The following is a 12,298-nucleotide window of genomic DNA, read 5'->3' on the forward strand; positions in this document are numbered from 1 at the left end:
TCTCCCTCTCCCCCTCCTCTCTCTCTCCCCCCTCTCCCCTCTCTCTCTCTCCCCCCTCTCCCCCTCTCTCCCTCCCCCCCTCTCCCCCTCTCTCTCTCTCTCTCTCTCTCTCTCCCCCTATCTCCCCTCTCTCTCTTCCCTCTCTCTCGCTTTCCTCTCTCCCCCCTCTGTCTCTCTCTCCCTCTCTCTCCCCCCTCTGTCTCTCTCCCCCCCTCTTTCTCTCTCTCCCCCCTCTGTCTCTCTCTCTCCCTCTTGGTCTCTCTCTCCCCTCTTTCTCTCTCTCTCTCTCTCCCCCCCCCCTCTCTCTCTCCCCCCCTCTCCCCCTCTCTCTCTCTCTCTCCCCCTCTCCCCCTCTCTCTCTCTCCCCCCTCTCCCCCTCTCTCTCTCTCCCCCCTCTCCCCCTCTCTCTCTCTCTCTCTCTCTCTCTCTCCCTCCCCCTTCTCCCCTCTCTCTCTCTCTCTCCCCCTCTCCTGCTCTCTCTCCTCTCTCCCCTCTCTCTCTCCCCTCTCTCTCCCCCCCTTTCTCTCCCCCCTCTGTCTCTCTCCCTCTTTCTCTCCCCCCTCTGTCTCTATCTCTCCTCTCTATCTCCCCCCTCTGTCTCTCTCTCCCCTCTCTCTCCCCCTCTCTCTCTCTCCCCTCTCTCTTTCTCTCTCCCCCTCTCTTTCTCTCCCCCTCTCTCTCTCTCTCCACATCTCCCCTCTTTCTCTCTCCCCTCTCTCCATCTCCCTCTCCCCCCTCTCTCTCTCCCCTGTCTCTTTCTCCCCTCTTGATCTCTCTCCCCCCTCTCCCCTCTTTTGAGCTGTTTGAGCTCTCTCCACGGCCTTTCATGGCCCTGCCCCCGGCCCCGCCCCTTTACGGCCTTCCCGCTAGGCCACGCCCCTTCAGGGTCTTCCCGCTAGGTCACACCCCCTTTCACGATCGGTCACACCCACTTCTTCTCGCAGCAGTCGGCAGATCAGGTAGGGAATCCAAGGCCAGGTGTGTTTGTCCTGGTGCTCTCTCTACTGCGCATGACAGCTTCGGACAAACACACTTGGCCTTTTATAGTATAGGATTACCCTAAATTTAGCTATTAGATTTATACCCATAGGGTTACAATTTGGTTTTTAAAGTGGAAATACAATATTTTATTTTACAGTGTATCAGAAAATTGGTTTGAGAGTAAATGCGCATAGTAAACATCTTGTGATCTATTTGCAACTTTTAGTGTGTTTGTGTATAAATGAATAATCGCTTATTAATAACTTGTTAATGTTCAATTAATCTGTATATTTTTATCATAACTGAATCCTCGTTACTTCACAAATATATTTTACTGTGTTTACAACACTCACCTGATTAGAACTTGATTAAAAATTTGAATTGTTATTGAATATTAATAAATTATAATTTTATTATTGATATTAATTATTAATATTCATAATCAATCATTCAACAAATCATTACTTAATGCTTCATAATTACAGCTTAGGAGACCTGTTGGGAAACAGCTATGTTCCAGTTACCAGCAATCTGGGATGCTGTTAGTACCCAGTACATAGGATTTAGAACTTTAAATAAAAATGGCATCAGACACGTGTGTTGTTTCGATCTTCTCTTTAAAATGACATTTAACACTCATTGCTTTTGGGTAAAATGTTGCTTGGCAAAAAGGAAACTGCACATCTGCTTCATTTAAATCCCATTAAATTTCTGGGGAATTAAAGTCATTGCCACACATACACTAGGTGACCCGGTGCTTAACAGACTCACAAACAGATCAAATATTTAATAACTTACTCTCAGGCAGTGGTGGATGAAGCTGGGGAGGAATCATTATCCTTATTTTGAGCCTCTGGAAAAAGAAAAAGAAAATTTATGCTTACCTGATAAATTTATTTATTTCTTGACACAGTGAGTCCATGGATCATCAGTAATTACTGTTGGGAATATCACTCCTGGCCAGCAGGAGAAGGCAAAGAGCACCACAGCAAAGCTGTTAAGTATCACCTCCATTCCCACAAACCCCAGTCATTTGTACGAAGGAAAAGGAGAGAAAGGAAGCAACACAAGGTGCAGGGGTGCCTGAGGTTTATAAAAAAAAACAACAATGTCTGAAAAATACAGGGGGGGCCGTGGACTCACCGTGTCAAGAAATAAATAAATTTATCAGGTAAGCATAAATTTAGTTTTCTTTCTAATGACACGGTGAGTCCACGGATTATCAGTAATTACTGTTGGGAATTAATATCCAAGCTAGGACACAGATGATAAGGGAGGGACAAGACAGGGAACCTAAACAGAAGGCACCACTGCTTGAAGAACCTTTCTCCCAAAAGAAGCCTCAGCCAAGGCAAAACTATCAAATTTATAACATTTTTAAAAAGTGTGTAGAGAGGACCAAGTTGCAGCCTTGCAAATCTGTTCCACAGAAGCTTCATTTTTGAAGGCCCAGGAAGAAGAAACAGCCCTAGTGGAATGAGCTGCGATTCTCTCAGGAGGCTACTGTTCAGCAGTTTCATAGGCCAAGCGAATTATACTCTTAAGCCAGAAAGAAAGAGTAGCTTTCTGACCCTTGCGTTTCCCAGATAAAATGACAAGGCAGAAGACTGTCGAAAATCATTAGTCGCCTGCAAATAGAATTTCAACGCACGTACCATATCTAGGTTGTGCAGCAAACGCTCCTTATGTGAAGAAGGATTAGGACACAAAGAAGGAACAACGATTTCCTGATTAATATTCCTATCCGAAAATAATAACTTAGTACGCAGAACCACCTTATCAGAATGAAAGATAAGGGGGAATCACACTGCAACGCAGAGAGTTCCGAAACTCTGAGCAAAAGAAATGGCAACAAGAAACAAAACTTTCCAAGATAAAACTTAATATCTAAGGAATGCACAGGCTCAAACGGAGTCTGCTGAAGGACTTTTAAAACAAGGTTAAGACTCCAGGGAGGAGTAACAGGTTTAAACACAGGCCTGATTCTGACCAAGGCCTGACAAAAGGATTGCACATCTGGCACATCCGCCAAACGCTTATGCAACAAAATAGACAAAGCAGATATTTGACCCTTCAAAGTACTCACTGATACCTTTCTCCAGACCGTCCTGGAAAAAAGACAGAATCCTAGGAATCCTGACTCTACTCCACAAGAACCCCTTGGCCTCACACCAGTACAGATATTTATGCTCCATATTTAATGGTAAATCCTTCTAGTCAAAGGCTTATGGGCCTGGATCAATTTCTCAATGACCGAGTCCGAAAACCCGCGCTTAGACAAAATTAAGCGTTCAATCTCCACGCAGTCAGCTTCAGAGAAACAAGATTTGGATGAAGGAAGGGCCCTTGAAGTAGAAGGTCTTTCCTCAGCGGGAGTCTCCAGGGTGGAAGAGATGACATCTCCACTATGTCTACATACCAGATTCTGCAAGGCCACGCCGGTGCTATGAGAATCACCGAAGCCCTCTCCTGCTTGATCCGAGCAATGACCCGTGGAAGGAGAGCGAGCGGAGGAAACAAGTATGCTATACTGAAATTCCATGGCACCGCCAGTGCATCTATCAGGACTGCATTTGGATCCCTTGACCTCGAACCATACCTCGGGAGCTTGGCATTCTGCCGAGAAGCCATGAGATCTACTCCTGCTGCCCCATTTGAGGATCAAACTGGAAAACACCTCAGGATGGAGCTCCCACTCCCCCGGGTGAAAGGTCTGTCTGCTCAGAAAATCTGCTTCCCAATTGTCCACTCCTGGAATGTGGATCGCAGATAGCCAAAATTATTCAGTGGGCGGAGACCACAACTGCTGTCTACCTGTCATGGCCAAGGAACCGAGTTCCTCCCTGATGGTATAAGTAAGCCACAGAAGTTATTTCTCCGACTGGAACCTGATAAACCAGGCTGAAGCTAACTGAGGCCAGGCCAGTAAAGCATTGAAGATTGCCCTCAGCTCTAGGATGTTTATGGGGAGAACTGCCTCCTCCGGAGTCTAAGACCCTGAGCCTTCAACAAGCCCCAGACTGCTCCCCATCCCAGCAGGCTGGCATCCATGATCACAATCACCCAGGTAGGCCTGTGGAAGCAGGTTCCCTGGGAGAGATGTTCCTGAGACAACCACCATGGAAAAGATTCTCTTGTCGCCTGATCCAGTTCTATTCGGAGACAGATCTCTGTATGAGAGTTTGCTTGTTGAAAAGACGGCACCTGAACTAGAATGTCGTCCAGATATGGTGCCACTGCAACGCCCCAAGACCGGAGCAAGACCGAATGGAACAGCCACAAATTGGAAGTGCTTGTCTAGAAAAGCAAACCTCAAAAACTTGTGATGATCCCTGTGGATGGGAACATGAAGGTACGCATCCTTTAGGTCTATGGTTGTCATGAACTGACCCTCTTGAACCAAGGGAAGAATGGAACGAATAGTTTCCATCTTGAAGGACGGTACTCTGAAACTTGTTTAGACTTTTGAGGTCTAAAATCGGTCTGAAAGTTCCCTCTTTTTTGGGAACCACAAACAGATTGGAGTAGAATCCCAGACCCTGTTCCTGCATTGGAACGGGAACTATCACTCCCAGGGCAGAAAGATCCGAACACAATGTAAGAGCCTCTCTTTTTATCTGGTCTACAGATAATCTTGAGAGAGGAACCTGCCCTGGGAGGAAAAGTCTTGAACTCTAGTTTGTATCCCTGGGACACAATGTCCACCGCCCAGGGATCCGGAACATCCCAAACCCAGGCTTGAGCGAAGTGAGAAAGTCTGCCCCCTACAAGATCAGCTCCCAGATCGGGGGAAGGCTTCCATGCTGTTTGAATCATTTGCGGGCTTCTTAGATTGCTTCCCCTTGTTCCAAGGCTGATTGGGATTCCAGGAAGACTTGGACTGTTCTGCTTGGAAGAGGGGGGGGGGTTGGAAAGGCTTACCTCTAAAGTTTCGAATGGAACGAAAATTACTATGACGCCCTTTCTGTTTATTTCTCTTATCCTGTGGGAGGAAATATCCTTTTCCTCCTGTAATATCAGAAATAATTTCAGCCAAGCCGGCCCAAACAAGGTCTTACCCTTGAAGGGGATCGCCATAAGTTTGGACTTAGAAGAAACATCCGCAGACCAGAATTTCAACCATAAAGCTCTGCGAGCTAGTAAAACAAAACCAGATATTTTTGCTCCCAACTTAATGACTTGTAAGGAATCATCCGTGATAAAGGAATTAGCCAACTTAAGAGTCTTAATCCTATCTTGGATCTCCTCAAGAGGCGTATCTGTCTGAATAGAATCAAAGCATCAAACCAGTAGGCTGCCGCGCTGGTGACAGTGGCAATGCACACTGCAGGCTGCCATTGTAGACCCTGGTGAACATAGATTTTCTTTAACAATGCCTCCAACTTCTTTTCCATAGGATCCTTAAAGGAACAGCTATCCTCTATGGGAAAAGTGGTTCTCTTAGCCAAAATGGAAATCGCCCCTTCCACCTTGGGGACCGTTTGCCAAGACTCCTTAATAGAGTCAGCTATTGGAAACATTTTCTTGAAAATTGGAGATGGAGAAAAGGGAATTCCAGGTCTCTCCCACTCCCATGCAATAATCTCTGTAGCACTGTCTGGTACAGGGAAAACCTCCACCGCGGAGGAAACATCAAAGTACTTGTTCAGTTTGCTAAACTTCTTAGGATTGACTACGACAGTCGTATCGGAGTCGTCCAAGGTAGCTAAAACCTCCTTAAGTAACAGGCAGAGGTGTTCCAGCTTAAACCTGAAGGATACAACTTCAGCATCAGAAGCAGGAATTATACTGTCAGAATCTGAGATTTCACCCTCAGATGCCACCAAAGTGTCTTCCTCCTCAGATTTTTGAGCAAGGGAAACTTGGCTAGCCACAACCTGATCAGAAACCTTACTAGCTAATTCATTAAACTTCCTCTTGCGTTTTCCCTGAAGCATGAGAAAAGCAGACAGCGCCTCAGATACCGCAGAAGATACTGAGTAGCAATGTCTTGCAAAGAAAATCCTATCGGATTGTGAGAGGAAATGCAGGGCACTGCATGTGTAAAAGATTGGGATGCTTGGGGGGACAGTTGCGGCATATATGGTACAGGAGACCCCTGAACAGCATCCGCCTTATCTAAGGGTGGCTCATGTTCAAAAAGTCTCTCTCTCTATAACACAAAGTTCTCTCAATACAAGAAGAACAAAATGGTACTGGTGGTTCCACCTGGGAATCAAAACATAACTTGCATGCAACAATTTGCAAAGCCTCTTGGTCCATCTTGCAACAAAAACAAAACCCCAAAGGAAAAAAATAAAAAGCTGCTTTTATTTTAGCCTTAAAGTTAAACTGTACACAAAATGTTACTGTGCCTTTAAATTTAATTTAAGAAAAGAACAGATATACTGCAAATTCCCCAGGCAACCCTCTACACCTCAGCAACTTTACTGAGGTGCCTACTGTCCTGCTGCCTGGAAACTATTTCACCACTCAACGGTAGCTTTACTGAATGAAGGCTGAACTCCGGACCTGCGATCGGTCGTCTGAGCCCAACAATAGAGGAGCAGCTGACAACTACACCACAAACCAGAACTGACAGCACTGAAACTTTCTCCTCAGAGAGAAATTAAAGTGCGCCAAACAACCGCCGCCTCTGGAAAGACCCGCCCCTATTTTAACCTAAAAATCAGTCTGCCGGCAGCAGGACAGCTCACCCGGTTTGAGAGGTTGATTCTCCTCACATGGACCTGTGAAAAAGGAAAGAACTGAGTAAACTTACTCAGGCTTTTAGATTAGGGCAGCAAAGATGATTGAGAAATCGCAGTGAGGATTGTACCTCACAAGTTCCCAATTGCTTATAAGCCACCACTGCCCTACTGAAGAGACTGACATGGACCAGGCTAGACCCCAGAAAGATCAGAGCAAACCTACTCTGCTTTTAAAATAATAAAAACTTGATTGTAGAACTTCTATCATACACCGAAAACTTTACCACCTCCTTGCAACGCAGGCAAAGAGAATGACTAGGGTTTGTGGGAAGGAAGGTTATAGTTAACAGCTTTGCTGTGGTGCTCTTTGCCTCCTCCTGCTGGCCAGGAGTGATATTCTTAACAGTAATTACTGATGATCCGTGGACTCACTGTGTCATTAGAAAGAAATAAAGGGGGTGAACTCATCATATAGCACAGACCATAATGACGAAAAGCAAACAATAAACCATCTAGAAATGGCTATTTTGCGCTCGCGTGCAATCCCGATCCCTGCCCGCGCACAGCCAGTCACGTGCGGGCAGGAGCTGTCAATCTCCTCGGTCGGACTAGACCACTGAGATTGAATTTCGCCACCTTAGAGGTGGCGAAGAGGTTAGGAAAGCAGCGGTCTGTTGACCACTGCTTGTTAAATACGGCGAGCAGGTTTTTGTAGGGACTTTGATAAACTTATCAAAGCCTTAGGGGCTTTTAATGTGAGTCTCACCCTCCTCACATACACTACTACACCAGGTCATGTATACACATCACTGATACAGCATATAATGTGACAGTGTCACCCCTCCTCACATACACTACTACACCAGGTCATGTATACACATCACTGATACAGCATATAATGTGACAGTGTCACCCCCCTCCTCACATACACTACTACACCAGGTCACGTATACACATCACTGATACAGCATATAATGTGACAGTGTCACCCCATCCTCACATACACTACTACACCAGGTCATGTATACACATCACTGATACAGCATATAATGTGACAGTGTCACCCCTCCTCACATACACTACTACACCAGGTCATGTATACACAACACTGATACAGCATATAATGTGACAAGTGTCACCCCCTCCTCACATACACTACTACACCAGGTCTGTATACACATCACTGATAAAGCATATAATGTGAGTGTCACCCCTCCCTCACATACACTACTACACCAGGTCATGTATACACATCACTGATACAGCATATAATGTGACAGTGTCACCCCCTTATCACATACACTACTACACCAGGTCATGCATACACATCACTGATACAGCATATAATAGTGACAAGTGTTCACCCCTCCTCCACATCACTACTACATCCAGGTCACGTATACCACATCCAATGTTACAGCATATATAGTGACAGTGAGTCACCCCTCTCTCAACATACACTACTACATCCAGGTCATTATACCCATCACTGATACAGCACATGAATAGTGACAGTGTCAATCCCCTCCTAACATACACTACTACACAAGGACATGCAGAGAATATAAAGCACACACAGAGCACACGGACTACTATCATTTAGCAAGGTTACAATAATAAGTGTAAAGAAAAATATTATATATACATAAACAGGTAACTTACTTGTATAAGGATTCTTTTTCCCTAAAAAGTAAATTAAAAAAAAAGTTAGGAATGTTTGTTTATAAGACATTAAGATAATCATGAGTACAGGGAAAATCTTATTTGTGTTACTGACCCGTGTGCTGATACACAGCATCTGTTATGTGAGTGTGTGAGCTTTGTACATATCTATCCTATATTTATATATGTTAGTGGTCCTGTGCTGTATATGTTTATATACTGTATGTTACTGACCTGTGTGGCTGATACACACAGCATCTCTGTAGTGTGAGGTTGTGAGCTTTGTACATATCTATCCTATATTTAGATACGTTAGTTGTCCTGTGCTGTATATGTTTATATACTGTGTGTTACTGACCTGACCAGGGACGTATTTAGGTTTTTTTGCTGCCCTAGGCACTGAGAAATCTGCTGCCCCCACACTTCCTACCTCTGTGCATTTAGCTTATATGTCTGCTATATGTTTCCCACAAACATACTAAGGAGTTATTGTTTCACTTATTATTGACAGGCACACAAAGCCTGAGACTGGTTTAAAATTCATTATTTAAAGGGCGATAATACAAAAAAGTATTTCTGTGATTCAGACAGAGCATACACATTTATACAAGAGAACAAAGAAAAACTTTAGATAAATAATGTTGTTTAAAATTGCTTGTTAAGTTATGAAAGAAAAATGTGGTGTTTCATGTCCCTTTAACAAAAGGTTTCAGTCCTGTGCACTTACTGTATATAAAGTATCCACCACCAGCAGCAGCAGCAGCAATAAGCACAAAAACTCCAACAGCAACAATAATGATCAGGTTGGTCTGGGACTTCTTGGGTTCTGAAATTAAAACATAAGATGAGTCCAAGAAAATTAATACATTCTTTAATATCTGAGCCTGTATAATGCTGGTGCCATCAGTGTGACTTACTGTACAGACCTCACTAGATATGTGCCCAGAGCTCAGTAACCTGTCTGTGTCTCACATACTACAGTGACAGCACATGAGCACAATGTTATCAGTTAGTGCTGGTCATGTGACATCAGTGTGACTTACTGTACAGACCTCACTAGATATGTGCCCAGAGCTCAGTAACCTGTCTGTGTCTCACATACTACAGTGACAGCACATGAGCACAATGTTATCAGTTAGTGCTGGTCATGTGACATCAGTGTGACTTACAGTACAGACCTCACTAGATATGTGCCCAGAGCTCAGTAACCTGTCTGTGTCTCACATACTACAGTGACAGCACATGAGCACAATGTTATCAGTTATTGCTGGTCATGTGACATCAGTGTGACTTACAGTACAGACCTCACTAGATATGTGCCCAGAGCTCAGTAACCTGTCTGTGTCTCACATACTACAGTGACAGCACATGAGCACAATGTTATCAGTTAGTGCTGGTCATGTGACATCAGTGTGACTTACTGTACAGACCTCACTAGATATGTGCCCAGAGCTCAGTAACCTGTCTGTGTCTCACATACTACAGTGACAGCACATGAGCACAATGTTATCAGTTAGTGCTGGTCATGTGACATCAGTGTGACTTACAGTACAGACCTCACTAGATATGTGCCCAGAGCTCAGTAACCTGTCTGTGTCTCACATACTACAGTGACAGCACATGAGCACAATGTTATCAGTTAGTGCTGGTCATGTGACATCAGTGTGACTTACAGTACAGACCTCACTAGATATGTGCCCAGAGCTCAGTAACCTGCCTGTCTCTCGCATACTACAGTGACAGAAGTCCCTGTGAGTGACAGGGTGAACGGGAAGGGACTTTGACCTAAGGGAGGAAGAGGCCCCCTTTTGGTTGGTTGGGGTAGAGGGGAAGGGGTTGGTTCAAATTGAACCATACTTAAGGGGCTGAGCGGGAAGAGGCAGGAAGTCACTTGTGAATAAACATTGTGGTGACAACAGCTTACACACTTGCTCCTTCATGCTTCTTCCTGCTCAGTCTTGGGTATGGCTCAGCTTGATGCCCTGCTGTCTCAATTGAGGGACGCTGCGGAGGAAAAAGGTCCTACCTGGCTGGAGGAGAAGCTCCGGTCCCTGCTGGATCCTGGTGCTGCCGGCGGTGAGGAACATATTGCGGTAAGGTCCAGGCCGTGCGCCGCTCGAAGCCCCATCTCGCCTGAGTCCGGATGGTGGGAGGAGTTCTGGTGGCCGTAGAAGAGGCAGTCCTAGTCTGGGAGCCAGAAGGACGTCGAGGAAGGTGGCAGCGGCAGATGCCGTGGCGCAGGAGGTCTCAAGAGCTATGCAGCAGCCCAGTAAGAGTCTGGCAACGTGAAAGACGGGAGTGGATGGCCTGTGCAGGCCTGGAGAAGGAGAGAGGCAGCTTGACAGGTGTCATGGCCCAGGGGGGCCTGAGGTGGTAAGGTGCAGTGACGGTAGAGGGGGGGAAGGCTCCAGGGGTGCGGGTGATGCACTTACGGCTGGGGATGATGGCCTGGTGGGGGGGGGGGGGTAAGCCGCATTTGGAGGTCCAGGTTCTAGTGGTGGGTTCTGATACGGCCAGGGGCAATGGGAAAAGAGGAGTTACCGAGGTCCCTCAGGGCATATATGTAGTTGGGGGGGGGGGCGATAGTCCTGAGTCCCATGGGGTCTGTGAGTCCTGGGATGACTTTGAGGACCTTACCCTTTGTTTGGATTCCTCGGAGGAGGATATGGTCCCGCCCACCACTCAAAGGGGGGGTCCTAAGAGTCAGTCTATGCTCACAGGCGTAGCTAGGGGGGGCTTCTCGGCCGTTAGGGGCCGTGGGGGGGTGTTGGGTAGGGATGTCCCTGTCAAGGGTGTTGGGACTGAGCCTAAAGATGTTTCTTTTGCAGATGTGGGGGATGTGGTGTCACGGCCAGGGACTTCTTCCGGCCTGCTTGCTGTTGGGGGTGACTTCCTGAGAGGGCATTCCTACGGCCTGCAAGATTCATGGACTGAGACCATCCGGCTGGATTTGGAGGATGGCGTTCCATTTGAGGAACATGCTGAAGTAATGGACTTGAGGGAGTTGGTGAGTACGGCCAGGGGCTTCGGCCACTGCCAGAGGGGTAAAGTGGGGAGGGGTAATTATTCTGTGGCTAGAGGGACTACTGGTAATGTGAAATGGCCGTACAGGCCGGGGGTGGTGGGATGCCCGCTAGGGGCAGACAGTGCAGGAAGTATGGGGCTGAGGATCTAGGTCAGGGAGACACCGAGGCCATGGCTCCAAAGAGGGGTAGGGGGGGAGCTTCGGCCAGTGCCTTGGGTTTTTCCACAGCGCAGACAGGTGCGGGTATGTGGGCTTGTCACATGTGTCTTTTTTGCAGGCTACAGGACACCAAGGCGAGGATCAGGCAGCTGCTACGGAACCTGGCGGTAGCGGGTTCCAGAGCCAGAAGATAGATACGGCTGTATCCCACTCGGATCAGTCCCAGAGGGCTGAGGAAGCAAGAAATGGTACGGGCAGGAATGCCATGGTGGGTAAGGGTGTTGGGGTGAATACGGGTGAATGTCTGTAAGGATTCTGTTGTGGTCACTGTGGTGGAGGGGTTATGTGACTTGTTAGCGAGGCTAGAGGGCGCTGGGTCGCTGGGCTCTGGGGCGGTGTCTAGTGCGTGGGTCCTGCCGGTAGCTCCTGTAGCAAGTACTGTCACAGTAGGGTCGCCATTTGTTGGGTCTGGTCTAGTGGCGGTGGTTGACCCTCAGGGCCAGTCCGCTACGGTGGCCCCCCCTGCTGCTGTCACCGCATTAGGGAAGGGGGCGGGGGGCCCGGAGCCTAAGATTGTGGTCACCGCCTTATCGCGGTCCTGTCTTTGTTCCATTGGCCCGTTGGGCATGCATCTCACGGCGGAATTGAGGGAAAAGATATGGAAGAGGGAATTCATTGAGTTGTTTTCCCTTTTGCCTCTGGACCAATCTTTCGAAATCCCTGAGGATTCAAAGAAGAATGCATCAAAAAAGAAGGAAGAGGAGAGGAAGAAGCGCTATAG

General features: G+C 46.9%; 1 long non-coding RNA gene across 1 annotated transcript; it reads right to left on the bottom strand.

Moving 5' to 3' along the window:
• Positions 1 to 1,778: 1,778 nt before the first annotated feature.
• Positions 1,779 to 9,301, bottom strand: LOC128636078 (uncharacterized). The gene is made up of 3 exons (XR_008398656.1): positions 9,061 to 9,301; positions 8,334 to 8,354; positions 1,779 to 1,834 (listed from the first exon to the last, which is right to left on the bottom strand). It is a non-coding gene; the product is annotated as an uncharacterized LOC128636078 (long non-coding RNA).
• Between the last annotated feature and the right edge of the window lie 2,997 nt (positions 9,302 to 12,298).

This window comes from Bombina bombina, chromosome 7, assembly GCF_027579735.1.
Source record: "Bombina bombina isolate aBomBom1 chromosome 7, aBomBom1.pri, whole genome shotgun sequence".
NCBI classification, from domain to species: Eukaryota; Metazoa; Chordata; class Amphibia; order Anura; family Bombinatoridae; genus Bombina; species Bombina bombina.